This window comes from Barbus barbus (assembly GCF_936440315.1).
Source record: "Barbus barbus genome assembly, chromosome: 4".
NCBI lineage: Eukaryota > Metazoa > Chordata > Actinopteri > Cypriniformes > Cyprinidae > Barbus > Barbus barbus.
In genome coordinates, this window is record NC_136732.1 from 41,789,813 (window position 1) to 41,802,651 (window position 12,839).

Consider the following 12,839-nt stretch of genomic DNA (forward strand, 5'->3'; position numbering starts at 1 on the left):
AGCTGGAAACCCTGTTGCCAGTATTTTACCGTTAATTTACAGAGAAGCTGTAATTTAGATTACACATTTACATTTAAATTTAGTCATTTGGCAGACGCTTTTATCCAAAGCGACTTACAATTGGGTAATGAAATACACGACTGAACAACTTACAATTACGGTAATGAAAATGTAAAATTACGGTACACAGCTGGAAACCCTGCTGCCAGTATTTTACCATTAATTTACAGAGAAGCTGTAATTTAGATTACGGTAATGAAAATGTAAAATTACGGTACACAGCTGGAAACCCTGTTGCCAGTATTTTACCGTTAATTTACAGAGAAGCTGTAATTTAGATTACACATTTACATTTAAATTTAGTCATTTGGCAGACGCTTTTATCCAAAGCGACTTACAATTGGGTAATGAAATACACGACTGAACATCTTACAATTACGGTAATGAAAATGTAAAATTACGGTACACAGCTGGAAACCCTGCTGCCAGTATTTTACCATTAATTTACAGAGAAGCTGTAATTTAGATTACGGTAATGAAAATGTAAAATTACGGTACACAGCTGGAAACCCTGTTGCCAGTATTTTACCGTTAATTTACAGAGAAGCTGTAATTTAGATTACACATTTACATTTAAATTTAGTCATTTGGCAGACGCTTTTATCCAAAGCGACTTACAATTGGGTAATGAAATACACGACTGAACAACTTACAATTACGGTAATGAAAATGTAAAATTACGGTACACAGCTGGAAACCCTGCTGCCAGTATTTTACCATTAATTTACAGAGAAGCTGTAATTTAGATTACGGTAATGAAAATGTAAAATTACGGTACACAGCTGGAAACCCTGTTGCCAGTATTTTACCGTTAATTTACAGAGAAGCTGTAATTTAGATTACACATTTACATTTAAATTTAGTCATTTGGCAGACGCTTTTATCCAAAGCGACTTACAATTGGGTAATGAAATACACGACTGAACAACTTACAATTACGGTAATGAAAATGTAAAATTACGGTACACAGCTGGAAACCCTGCTGCCAGTATTTTACCGTTAATTTACAGGTAAATTTCTTACAGTGTACAGTATAATACACTTTACTGTAGTATGGTTAAAAAACACTATAGTATTTTCTATAAATTACTATAGTATTTTTTCATGCACACAGTGTTAGAAGATGAACGCTGGGAAATATGACAGAAATGACGATACTTGTCTGTATTAATTATAAATACACTAATTAGCAATAACATTAAAGTTGATTTTAAGTGTAGTCATATAAAGTGCCAGAAGTGTTTTGTAATTGCATCGCTTAAAAGTGTGTTACAATTGCTTTAAATACAATTTTAGTGGATTTTTATGTATACTATCACCAAGTTCTATTTGGTAATCAACCCTAACGATAGTATTTCCAGTATTGAAACTCAGGTGTGCAGTCGTATATCTAGCTGACACAGTAGTAGTCTGGCTCAACTAAATCCAAATCATCAGTCCAACAAGCACGAATTAAAGTCAAGACAGAAGAGCCACTCTTGTTGCTCGTGCAGAATCTTTAAAAGAAAGGCATGATATTGAGGAACAAGTAGAAAAATTGAGAAAGCAAAAAGAACAAATGGAGCTTGATGCTGAAATAGCAGCCTCCACTGAGAAGTTATCAGTCCTCAAAAGGTTTGAGAAACAAACCCCTGCAAGAATGGTATCAGATGAGATGGAATCTTACACTAAAATAGGAATAAAAGCAAAATCAATGCCTTCATTCCCCAGTTCTGATAAACCACCAGTGGCTACCTCAAACAGCTGATGGCTCACCTTTACCACCAACCTCCCAGAGTGCCACATGCCACATGCTCAAACTTCTGTTCCAGTGCACAGAAAACCTGCAACACGCAGTACACAGCCCAATGGACCCAACATAGGAGCTCAGGTTTCTTTAAATGCTGGAGAACAGTCTTATTCAGTTCTAAAATGCTTTAAAACAGTAGCAAATAACACAGTTGCTAATACAGCAATAAAAGGCTAGCCACCTTCCTCCATGTGAAATTACAATATTTGGAGGAGATCCTTTGCAAGTGAATTCATTTACGAAAGCTTTTCAGTTTTGTGTTGAAGACAAGACACAACAAAGGAGATTGCGTGTATTTTTTAGGAAGATATATCAAGGGACATCCACAGGAAATTGTTCATAGCTGCATGAACATGAGACCTGAAAGAGGGTATTAGCAGATAAAGCTATGCTTAAGCAGTATTTTGGAGATGATCATGTGGTATCTGCTGCCTACATGGAGAAAGTGCTTCAGTGGCCAATGATGAAAGGAGAAGACGTGACAGCTCTTCAAGATTATGCAGTCTTTCTGCAAGGTTGCTGTAATGCAATGTCGGCGATACAATACTTAAAAGAACTGAATATGCCAGCCAACATGAGAACAGTGGTTTAAAAACTTCCATTTAAACTAAGAGAGAAATGGAGAAATGCAGCATGTGATCTTTTGGATCAATGTAATCGGAGAGCTACTTTTGATGATCTTGTCTTCTTTATTGAGCGCCAAGTTAAAATCATCTCTGATCCAATATTTGTGTATATCCAGAATGTGGAAAAAGGAATGCTCAGTAAGCCAAAGGATGTGGACAAACGGAATATCTGTCAAGGCAAAATTTACTAGCTTTACTACTGTTACTGATGTTGACAGACACACAGCCAAGGAAATGAAGGCAAAGGCTGAAGATTCAACTCACCTATTTAAGAGCAGACTGAGTAAACCCATCACTTGGTTGTTTTGTTCTCAAAATCACTGTCTATAACAATGTAAACAGTTTGAGGAGACAAAGCACAGGGAAAAGGCTAACTTTTTAAAGGAAAAAGCTGTTTGCTTTGGCTGCCTGCACACTGGATATCGGAGGAAGGAGTGTGAAAGGCGTTTAACTTGCAAAACCTGCCACCAAAAACATCCTAGTGTTATGCACATACACTTCAAACAAAGTTGATACAGCTGTTAACAGATGTTAGTCACCTTATAGAAACAACTGCACACAAACACACTTGTGTCTGCACAGGACTGTAATCAGGGCTGGGAATAAACAGTGGCATTCTTCCTATTCTTCCAGTACAAGTTCAGTCTGCATTGAGCAAAAAAGTCATCCAGACTTATGCTTTTTTGGATACAGGCAGTACTTCTACATTTTGCTCAGAGAGTTTGATGAGAAAATTAAATCTAAATGGACAAAAGACAAAAATCTCACTGATCACAATGAATCCCAAATTAACGGTCACAAGCTATGTTGTAAATAATTTGGAGATTTCAAGCCTCACTGGCAAGGACTTCTAGAGGCTACCAGAAGTTTACACACAAAGCAAGATGCCTGTAAGCCCAGATAACATTGTCAAGAAAGAGGATGCTGTTCATATTCCACACATTCAAGCAGACGTAGAGTTGTTGATTGGTAAGTTACTTGAGCCCTGGGAAGTTATAAATTGTCATGGAGATGGACTGTATGCCATTCAGACCCTACTGGGATGGGTTATAAAGAGTTCCATTGGTTGTTGTCAAAGTAAATGTGACCCATGCTGACAAAATGAGTCGGAATGCACACAGGTTAATTTTGAGCTGCAGACAAAAAAAAAATTGGAAAATGTCAATTTTGGTCAAATTTCTGGTTTTCATTCAAATGAGTTCCTTAAGCCCTTTTCTAGTGACCCCAATGCTCCAAATAGTAATTAAACATCTAAAATGATCTTTATGTGTATGTTTTCTTAGAGCGGTACCTTTTTCTCTGCTCGTTTCTCGTGCAGCCGCTGACTGATGAATCGCACACATAACGGCGTTTCCGCCAGCATGCGATCCCGATACATACACATACTGTGTACACAGAATTACAGTATTTAAGTAGGCTATTCATGCAAACATAATCTGTTATGTCTTAAGTGAATGTTTGAGTAACTGTTGGGGAAAACATCTGATGCATTATATTAGATCCATGCAGTACAGTAGGTCTTATTATATAGGTCTTCTGTCTCAATGTTAATCTAACAGATTAATATTTATCGCTGCTCTTGATTGAACTGCTTTTGTAGTTTTAATAATGAATTCATTTGTAATGAACACTGAAATTATTTTTACATTTTATTATTTGGTTTTCTTAATTTAATATTTTTGTTTAGATGTAAAATGAAAAAAGTAATGCACTAGGCTATTTGATTCTCTTATATTTGTTATGTTGTTTTTTGCATCTGTTCTTATTTTTAATAACAAAGATAAAATAAAAAAGTATATTGTGATTATTAATATAGTAATTAATATTAAGGAAGAGTCAGTCCTGTCTTCCTGTGTCTTGTGTTTCCCTTCCTCTCGTGCCCATATTTGTTTTTTCCTGTCCTCATCATTAGTTTATTCGTTTCCAGCCGTGTTTGATTGCTCCTCACCTGTTTCTGTTCTTCCTCGATTGTTTTGCTTCTGATTATAAGCCCTGTGTTTCCCTGTCTTCGTGTCGGCTGTTATGTCATTTGGGTGCATCATATCTCCTGCGTTCTCCATGTCCCTGGGTTCCTTGGCATTTGCTTTCAATTAAACACCTTGTGAACATTATTTCCAGAGTCTCCTCGCTCATTGCTCCTGGTGACCGTGACAGGAAGGAAGTGGAGGAAACAATGCAACATTGCTAGCAGATTTTTGCTTTGGAACCTTCAAAAAACTTTAACTTGATTTTTCTCAGAAGTTACTTTGTTGACTTCTTCGACTTCAAACAAGTGTAGCTCAGTAATTTTTCATCCAATTCCAACAAATCATATATCATTTTGATGTTACAGTGTTGTACTGTTACAGTGAACAGAACTGATGTAAAAAGATTGGAATTGCTATTGGAGAAGCAATTTCAGCATGATTTCAATGAGAACATGTTTGAAGACAAAGAAGAAATGTCTAGAGAAGATGCTAAATTCATGGAGATTATGAAAGAGTCTGTAAACCTCAAAGAAGGACACATTTAAAAGCAAGGATGTTACTATGCCTAACAATCTCTTCATTGCCAAGCAGCGGCTCCTTGGAATAATTAAAAAATTCAAAAGGAACAAGAAATTCCGGCAGGAATACAGACTTCATCAATAATATGGCTGACCAGGGCTATGCTGAAGAAGTGCCAAAGCAGGAGCTTGATCGACAGGATGGTAAGGTTTGGTACATTCTGCATCATGGAGTGTACCACCTCTGTAAAGGCAAGTTGTGGGTTCTTTTTGACTGTGGAGCAGTATTCAAGGGAACGTTATTGCAAGTCCAGTTACTGCAAGGCCCTAACCTCACTAGCTCAATGATTGGAGTTCTTTTAAGGTTTAGGCAATTGCCTTCATGACTGATGTTCGGGCAATGTTTTATCAAGTTAGAGTGACTGATTAGAATAAAGACTTCCTTGGTTTCCTGTGGCGGCCCGACGGTGACGTAACACAAGACATTATTGAACTTCGAATGACTGTTCATTTATTTGGAGCAGTTTCATCAGCCAGCTGTGCATGCTTTGCTCAAAGCAAGAGTGCAGAAGATAATCATCACAGTATTGATTTAGAGGTAATTGACACTGTCTACAAGAATTTCTAAATGGATGATTGTTAGAAGAGCCTACCATCAGAGGAGGAAGCAATCCAGATGGACAACGATCTGGCTGCTCTCTGTCACAAAGGTGGTTTCCTTCTTAAACAATGGGTCAGCAACAGCCGTGAGGTTTTGCAATCCATTCCAGAGCAAGACCAATCCAAAAATATAATTGACCTTAACTTGGACCGGGATAACCTGCCTAGAAAGGGCTCTAGGACTCCAATGGTGTGTGCAGACGTACACAATCAACTTCAAGACTGTCTGTAAAGCGCGAATGCACAGTAGACGTGGGATTTTGTCAGTGATCAGCTCAATCTATGATCCTTTGGGATACCTGGCACCACTGATACTTCCAGTCAGGCTTATTCTACAGGAGTTATGCAGGACAAATTATAGCTGGGAGGATGAGATTCCACCAGTTCAAGACCAACAGTGGGTCAAATGGTTTACTAATCTGTATCCTCTGAGTACCTTTGCAGTAGATCGATGCTTGAAGTCACATGGCTTTGGACAACCTGTTTAAAGTCAACTACACAACTTTTAAGATGCCAGTGAAAAGGGATATGGCTCTGTGACTTGTCTTAGATTACAGAATATTCATAACACCACTCATGTCTCCTTTCGTCTTAGTAATTCTAGAGTGACACCTCTTAAATCAGTCACCAGTCCTCGACTAGAGCTAACTGCCACTGTTCTAGCTGTTCACATTTATAAAATGCTTAAGTTTTTTTTCATGTTTTTGGACTGATAGCACAACTTCAGATGACCTCTTGGCAGCAGAAAAAGCCATCATCCAGTTCTGTCAACGAGAGATATTCAGCGTGGAAATTGCTTCATTAGAATCTGGGAAATGTGAAAATCAGAAGGGATAGTAATATTTATAAGCTAAACCCCATTCTTGAAGATGGACTGTTGAGAGTTGGTAGTTTCTCTCCAAAAATCAGCATATTTCCAAGCTTATCCTTAAGCACATCCATAAACAGATTGGTCATGGTGGAAGGAACCATATTCTTTCTGAATTAAGAAGAAAGTACTGGATCACCCACGACAATGCAGCTGCCAGGAGAATCCTTTCAAGTTGCGTCTTTTGCAGGTGACATAAAGCAAAATTAGGTTAGCAACCGATTGCTGACTTACCTGAAGAAAGTTTGACGGTAGATCTACCTCCATTTACCAATGTAGGAGTGGATTACTCTGGTCTGATTGAAGTAAAAAGAAGCTGCATTCCCGTAAAAAGTTATGGTGTCATTTTTTACATGCATGGCCAGTAGAGCAGTCCATTTGGAGATTGCTTATTCTCTAGACACCGACTTTTGCATTAATGCATTGCGCAGGTTCATATGTAGAAGAGGACAAGTGTCACATTTAAGATATGACAATGGAACAAATTGTATTTGGCACAAACAGAGAATTGAGAAAGGCCCTTGCAGACTTGAATCAAAACATGATGCAGAAAACCAAAGGCATCAAGTGGAGTTTTAATCCACCCGTGGTTTCACACGATGGAGGTACATGGGAACGCATCATTAGAATGTTAAGAAAAGCATTGTCTTCAGTTCTATGTCAGCAAACACTGGATGATGAGGGATTGCACACCTTTCTGTGTGAAATAGAAGCTATCCTAAATGATCGACCCCTTACCAAAGTGTCTGATGATCCAAACGATTTGGAGCCACTCACTCCCAACCATCTTCTTACACTGAGAAAAACACCAGTCCTGCCTCCTGGGAAAGGACCAGTATGCAAGAAGATGGAGGCAGGTACAATACCTCTCTGACCTCTTTTGGAAGAGGTGGATAAAAGAGTGCTTACCTCTGTATCAAGAAATGAAAAAGTGGACCAAGGAAAGACTTAATTTTCCAACCAGGTGACATTGTTCTCATTGCTGACACTGTGGCCCCTCACAATTCTTGGATGCTTGGAAAAGTGCTGGAAACGTTCCCAGATCAAAAGGATTTAGTTAGATCTGCAAGAATCCAAACTAAAATGAGTGTAATAACAAGACCAGTAACAAAAATGTGTCTTTTAATAGAAACGTAAGAAAATAATGTTTGAAGAACTCATGAATGCATAAAATAGAATTACTTGTTTATTTATTTTGTTTGGTTATTTATTGAAAAAAGGGTGTTGAAGATATTGCATATTGAAGAAGAATGATTTTAGTATTTTGATGTATTTGTTTTTGTAAATCATGGCTCCTTATGTAAATATGTTATTTAATTGTTTATTTTTCTCCCAGTCATAAACAATTAGGGGCTGGTGTGTAGGAGCCATTTTTTGGTTGTAATTTTATTTCAAGTCACTAGAGGATGCATAATGTATTTATGCTCTCAAGTCAACTCAGAGGTGTGCGCCAAAGAAGGTCAAACTAACTTTTTTGACCATGATGGACTTGAATGGATTGTTCTTTATATTTGTTGTTTGCTTTTTCTTTGATCAAAGAAATGGACAATAAATGGACTGGAATATCCAACAGCTATATTTTCAAAGGTATGGACATTGCATTTTATTATTGATCTGTTCAAGAGAATAACGTGTCTTCAATCAGCTGAACTTCTTCTTAACCTGTTAACCTTCACTGCCATTTGTGGCCTCGCAGGTGAAAATAACCTACCTAAATTAAAATGGTAACAGTTTGTGACAAAGTGTGCTTACACAAACAAATTAGGTATCTTTGGAAAGAAGAGACTCTGGGCTTTACTATCTATCATCCAGAGTTGATAATGCTCAAAAAGATAAAAAGTTATAGACACTGACGTGCCTTGAAAAATATTTTTCCACACTGAATGTTTTTTTTATTTCATATACAAATACATGAAATAAGTCCTGGAGCAATCCAGAAAAGTAATGGATCGAAAGCCACGTGTCTCATGAGTTCATATTTCAAATTTGAAGAAGATACCATGAAAAATGAGATTCCTGCAATATTTTTTCTGAAACTATTTATAGTCCCCCCCTCCCCCCTGTTTGAGGAAAAATAACCACCAAATGGATTGCAGAATTATACAAGCTATTTTAGTCATTATACATGTTCCTGCATAGTTTTTCAATTATAAAATAATAGACAGATTTATTTGAGCACTAAAAAATACAAAAATAATTATTTGAGTAATAAAAAGGAAAAAAAAAAGAAAAAAAATGCTTTGTATATAGTATGTATACTGAAGTATTCTTCGTTATTCGTTATTACAATGATAAATATCACTGCCAGACGTGAAGTGATATTGCCAGACATGGTCATAGAGTCAGTAAACACACGCTGATGTGCTTCCATTCAGATGATGATCATACAGATGGGCCATATAATCAATAATAGCTGATCAATGAATCACAATGATAGCCGTCATAGAGTCGCTAATAAACACGCTGATGTGCGTCCATACATATTATAATCATGCAGACACGGCCACATTCCCCACACAATACACACACACACATATAAAAAATGTAGAAGAAAAAAAAAACAGTTTTTTATGGATAAAGCAGATCGCTAAGTTATGCCCCGCTCAGATGACAGCGTGCGTCACAGAAGCGTCACTGCCGGCAGGAGGGAGCGCCAAATTCAAATAATCTATATTCCGCTTTTCTGAGACTTTTTTTTCCGTAGACGGTCTCATTATTTTTGTAAAACCGTATGCTGTAACATCGTTTTGTTTTTTTACCACCAAGACGCTGTTTTTGAGCGTAATTTATTCCATAACGGACGCGAACAATAACTCTCTGAAGAAATGAAACGTAAACAAAGGAATATTCATCCTTATTACAACGTTATTGTTTCGCTGGACTAAAAGTGCTCGCTGGTATGTTGTTCTGTGGACCCTTACCTCTCTAACTAAACTGGGATTTCAGCAGTGGACGCGTTTGTGGCTCGTTATTACAATGATAAAGGTACGTACAGCTTTTTTACTCTGCGTGTTTGGATGTGTACTGCTTACACAAATGTAGCAAATTTGTGCCACTCATTCCTTATAAGCTTTCCATCGAAAAACAGCGATCTGTCGTCGATGCTTGAGGCTTAGACCCTCAGAATGATATATAGTTTGACAAGATTAACTTTGTCCCGTTTCATTTATTCTATTAGAAAACAATGACACATGCAAACAAAGATCGTTCAGTGCGAGGTCGCTCTGGTGAACGTTAACAGGTTAAACTCAAATGGATACCTGGACAAGTTTCAATCTGGTTTCTGACAGCATCACAGCACAAACTGTCAGTCATCTGTCGAGTGTATCATGTGTTCCCGCCTCATGTTTCCATATTTGGTTTCTTTCCTGTCCTTGTAATGTGTAATCATTAGTTAATTCTTGTCCAGCTGTGTTCGTCTCGTTATCTATGATTATCTCTTGTATATTAGTCCTGTCTGTTCAGTTAGATTTCGTCTGGTCTACTCGTTACTCCCTGGTGTTTGATGTCTGCCTTGCCTTGTCCTGCCCTGTCCTGATGTCTTCATTAAAGACATATTTGAGTTTAGTCCTCGTGTCTGCGTGTTCCTTGTTCCTCCCTGCTGTGTGCACCGTGACACAAACACAGCGCTCATAAAAAATAATAAATTATATTCACTTAAATACTGATACAGGCAAAATATCAGTGCTGGTACCACTAAATCTCAGCGCTGCATTTGACACTGTGGATCCCAAGATAATTGTAGAGAGACTGGAAAACTGGGTCAGGCTTTGTGGGATGGTCCACAAATATTCAGGTCATACTTAGAAAGGAGAGGTTATTACATGAGTATAGGGGACCAAAAGTGGACGGCCATGACATGTGCAGTCCCACAAGGCTCAATTCTTGCACCACTCATGTTCAGCCTATATATAATCCCACTAAGTCAAATAATGAGAAAAAAACAAATTGCCTATCACAGCTATGCAGATGATACCCAGGTTTACCTAGCCTTATCTCCAAATGACTACAGCCCCATTGACTCCCTCTGCCAATGCATTGATGAAATTAACAGTTGGATGTGCCAAAACTTTCTTCAGTTAAACAAGGAGAAAACTGAAGTCATTGCATTTGGAAACAAAGATGAAGTTCTCAAGGTGAATGCATATCTTGACTCTAGGGGTCAAACAACTAAAAATCAAGTCAAGAATCTTGGTGTGATTCTGGAGACAGACCTTAGTTTCAGTAGTCATGTCAAAGCAGTAACTAAATCAGTATACTATCATCTCAAAAATATTGCAAGAATTAGATGTTTTGTTTTACAGTCAAGACTTGTTCATGCCTTTATCAGCAGCAGGGTGGATTATTGTAATGGACCGGCCTTCACTGGTCTTCCCAAGAAGACCATTATGCTGGGTACAAACTAAAATATATATATTTTTAAATCTTATAAGATCTTCAAAATGAGAGAGACCACAGACATGAGGAAAAAAATTAAACCAAGATTAAACCGTTTTGCTCCTATAGTGTGTGGTGTCCTCAGGGTCCCCCCCCCCCCCCCGACACCTCAGGATTTCTTATCGTAAATATTCATGATCAGGGCACCTCCAACGTTCTTCCAAGCAGATTCAGTCACTCTTAACACACCTCACAGCACAGGAAAATCTGATAAAATAATCCTTAGAACCACCAAGATAGTCAGAACATTACCTAGGATTGTCGGAAGGGGAGAAATCGGCCCAAAATCAGCCCAATTATCTTGTGGTGTGTACCCAGCATTACACAACTGCAGCTCATCCAGAACACTGCTGCCAGAATTCTGACTAGAACCAGAAAATCTGAGCATATCACACCAGTCCTCAGCTCATTACACTGGCTTCTGGTTACATTAATGATTGAGTTTAATAAGTCGTGACGTATTGTCAGTTAAGTCGTGACGATACGTCACGACTTATTAAACTCAATCATTAATGGACTCAATCATTAATAACATTAATTAAACTCAATCATTAATAACACTTTAAAATAAATAATGATTTTAAAGTGTTATTACTCATTTATAAATCCCTAAATGGTCTAGGACTTCAATAGATTGCAGAAATGCTCACTCAATATAAACCTAACAGATCACTCAGATCATTAGGATCAAGAAATACCAAGGGTTCACTCAAAACAAGGGGTGTCTGCTTGTAGCTATTATACTGCCCGCAGTTAGAATCAGCTTCCAGAAGAGATCAGATGTGCTAAATCACTAGCCATATCACATCTGTTTAGCTGTGCATTTACTGAATGAGCACTCTGCTACATCCAAATGATTGCACTGTACTTTATGTAACCTTATTTTTTTATTATTATTCTCAGATGTTTCACTTCATTTTTTTAATCATTTTAAAATTTTAATTCTTTGCTTTTATTGTGATTATTTGTATGCTAATTGTAATCCTTTTTTATGTAAAACACTTTGAATTACCATTGTGTATGAAATGTGCTATATAAATAAACTTGCCTTGCCTTGAAAATGAACCCCATACTGCCTTGTGCAATTTCAAGAAAACATGCATTTTACCTTTGTATTTATGAGCAAATGCAGCTGTCAGTATTCCAGTAAGAGCACAACAAAAACTGAAATCATGATGACTGATGTCCTCCAAGAATTAAACATATTACCTGTAACACAAAACAGCAATTAATCACACTGTATAAATCAAATTATTTTGATGAGATGATTAAAAATATATAATGTTCAGTTCTGAATGGTACATAGACAGTAAAGTGTTTTAGCTGAACTTAATGGACTAAGCTGATAATCATTAAATCCTTTTACTGCATCAAATATACCATGAGTGTAACAGAACTGTTTGTTTAGTTTCCTTTTGGTCCTTATTTGGTTCTTCCTGTTTAAGTTTGTGTCCTAGTTTTGTTAATTAATTATCGTCATCACCTGTGTTCTATTAATTACCTGGTTTCCTCGTTTGTTCCTCCCCTTTATAAGTCCTCTGTTTTGCCATTATGTTTGTCCGATCTTGAGTTTACTTAATGTCTTAAGTGCGTTAAAGCTGTTAATTAAAAGATTCCCTTTGTTTATACTTTTCGTCGTGCGCCTTTTTCCCTACAACCACCGGACCGTAACAGAAGATCGGACCACACTGAAGATGGGCGAGCTCGCGCAGTTTTTTGAATTGGCTTACGCCAACCGGGACCCCGCAAGTTTTATGTTGGCTTTTGCGCCTCTCGCCCTCGCCAGCTCTCTTGATGGGGGAACCATCAAGATGCTGCTCCTGCTCGGGCTCAATTACCACCAACAGCGAGAGCTCCCAGACACCTCCGACCTCGATTGGAGAGAAGCCATCATCCGGTGTCTGGAGAGCCTCC